Here is a 2,810-nt window from a genome sequence, read left to right as displayed (position 1 = left end):
TATCCCGGATTAGTGACTGGATTTGGTAGCTGTGCCCTCGGGCTCCTGTGGGCCTCCAAGTCTGCAACTGGGCTTGCCCCCATGTCAAGCCTGTCCTGGGCTGTGACACTGAGTCAGGGGTCTCCCGGGCTCTCACTTGGGCCTCCAAATGTTACGAAGTTCGGGACCACTAGGAGTCTAAGTAGGGGAGGAAGTCTTTAAAGGTAAAACCCACATTGCTTCATTCTTGGGGAATGTGAAGCTGCAAGGGGAGAGACTACACTCCCTCAGGGCCTAGCGGTGAGCATGTATACAGAAGCCAAACCAAAAATAGTCAATCGTGCTCGCTTCGGCAGCACATACACTAAAAAATTGGAACGATACAGAGAAGATTAGCATGGCCCCTGCACAAGGATGGCATGCAAATTTGTGAAGCGTTCTGTATTTTTCCCCTGCCATATCGAAATGATCCTCACTGAAAAGGAACAAATTGTTCCTAAGCCTGAAGAGGAAGTTGCACAAAAGAAAAAGATATCCCAGAAGAAACAAAAACTTATGGCACAGGCATAAATTGAGCATAAAATAAACACAGATAAGAGTAAAGAAAAGAAAAGTTAATCATCCCATGACAGTCACAAGACAGAAGGGCATTTTGGGAGGTTGTTGGAACCAAGTTCAACCCTAGGTCTGACTTGTCTGAGACAAAATGGAGGTGAGGGTCAAGATAGAGTCACCTACGCTAACGCAGTCTCATGATCAAAGGTATATATCCCCATCTTGTTGCTGAGCTGGGATGGAGGGTGGGTAATATGGGGTGTCAACAGGAACCACCAACACCCCCATCCCCAACCTACCTGGTTAGCCCATGCTTTGGGGAAACTGAAGTCTTTTATACCTGTCTGAGGTGCTCCTGGCTGGGGTAGAAGCTAGTGAGGAAAGAAGTCTCCAGGATGGTCATGGTGGCATCTCTCTGGTCATGGTGGCATCATCTCTCTGGCCCTAGAACCTGGGGGAGGGGGATGTATAGTCTGTCTTCCCCGTGTCCCTTGGCCTCAGTCCTGGCACTCTGCACCATGGACGGCTTTTGTTCCTTATCACTCTTCCCCCAAGAGCAAGTGGGGCCTACAAGCAGAACTTTGATAGGTCACTCCTTTGCTTGGATTACTAGATATCAAACCTTGTCCCTGAAAGACCCAACTGACAGCAGGAAGGCCATTTTAGAAAAAGAACTGTAATCAGCCATTCGATAAGCCAAGATTCTAACCCAGGTCTTGTGAAACTAGCAGTGGAAGATAGGACGTTTGCAGTCGGACCACCTGCCACCACCCTGAGGCCCCTACCGGGAAGTTAGCGATAACAGCCCCTACTGGGAAGTTAACGATAACAATCGGTTTCACCCATAGCCCCCTCTGAATTTGGCAATACTGTTTCCTCATACCTTGTACCCATTGAAATGCACTAATAATAACCTTGTAACCATGCATCTGCTTCTGTACCTTGCTTCTGCTCTATAAAAAGCCCCCCCCCAAACTAAGCCCGGCACGCAAGTCGTGACCCGAGCGGGACTCTGCGTCTGCAGGCGCCTGTGTATGAATAAATTCCTCTTGCTTTTGCATCCCGAAACTTGGTTTTGTCCCTGTGTGTTGAGCGCGATTCTTCAGTCCCAGCAACTGGAGAGATGGCTCAGTGGTTAAGAGCACTGGCTGCTCTTGTGGAGGACCTAGGCTTGGTTCTCAGGACCCACATGGGGCTTAACAATCATCTGTAACTCCAGTTTGAGGGGATCCAATGCCTTCTTCTGGCCTCCACCTGTATTGCATGATGCAGGTGCACTTAACAAGCATGCAGGCAAAACTCTCATACACATAATCATGTCCCAGGGCTTTTGCACATGCTGTTTCCTCAGCCTGCAGTACCCATTCCCAGTTCTTCATCCTGAATTTCCCCTTTCTATTTATTTATTTACTTATTTATTTTTTTAGACAGCATCTCATGTAATCCATGCCAATCTCAAACTCACTATGTAGCTGAGGATGACCTTGAACTCCTGGTCCTCATGTCTATACCTCCTGAGTGCCAGGATGACAGTCGTGTACCAACACACTTGGTTAATGTGGTGCTGGCTTTCTGCATGCTAGGCAAGTACTGTACTCACTGAGCCCCAGCCCAGCTCTTTCTCATCATTTCTCTCTCAGCTGATGCCTCCTCTCCTTGGGAACCCTTGGCTACTCATGACTCCAAGATCTTCCCAGTTGCTGCCTTTGATCAGAGTTGCATTCTGTGTTGATTATTGGTAATTGTTTTGTTATTGACTTTTTCTCTTGTTAGGCAGTGATCCTTGCTTATAACTGTGTTACTCATTCCAAGGGCAGAGCCAGGCACTCAGTAGGTGATTAAAATATGCATGTATCTAGAGCAGACATGAACAAGGGAGAAGATGAAAATTAGAGAGGGTCTGGCTGAAGTGTTCCATGGGTAAAGTCACTTGTAGTACAGGCCCGAAGATCTGAGTTCAATCCCTGGAACACATGTAAAGGGGGATGGAGATGACTGACCCCACAAAGTTGTCTTCTGACCTTCACTGTGGTTCGTGTGCTCCAACCTCATCTCCACACACACACACACACACACACACACACACACACACACACACACCACAGCAGGTGCAGAGGTCCTGAGGCAGGAGTACTAGAAGACAAGGCACCCTTCTGCCCAGCCCCGTGATCGCACTGCTGACCTTGTTTCTATCAGGAGTTGGAAGGTCTCATCTCCTTTATTTTCTGAGAGAGAAGAAAGCAAAAGAGTGCAGAAGCTAGGCAGTGAGGTCTGGG

The 2,810-nt window shown here is 48.1% G+C and overlaps 1 non-coding gene across 1 annotated transcript; it reads left to right on the top strand.

The window, feature by feature from the left end:
• Positions 1–319: 319 nt before the first annotated feature.
• LOC115070398 lies at positions 320–428 on the top strand. The gene has a single exon (XR_003849565.1). It is a non-coding gene; the product is annotated as a U6 spliceosomal RNA (small nuclear RNA).
• The last annotated feature ends 2,382 nt before the right edge of the window (positions 429–2,810 follow it).

This window comes from Nannospalax galili, unplaced genomic scaffold, assembly GCF_000622305.1.
Source record: "Nannospalax galili isolate Female #2095 unplaced genomic scaffold, S.galili_v1.0 scaffold1736, whole genome shotgun sequence".
Lineage (NCBI taxonomy): Eukaryota > Metazoa > Chordata > Mammalia > Rodentia > Spalacidae > Nannospalax > Nannospalax galili.
The sequence above is the reverse complement of the archived record's forward strand: the minus strand, read 5'-3'. Positions and strand labels throughout refer to the sequence as shown.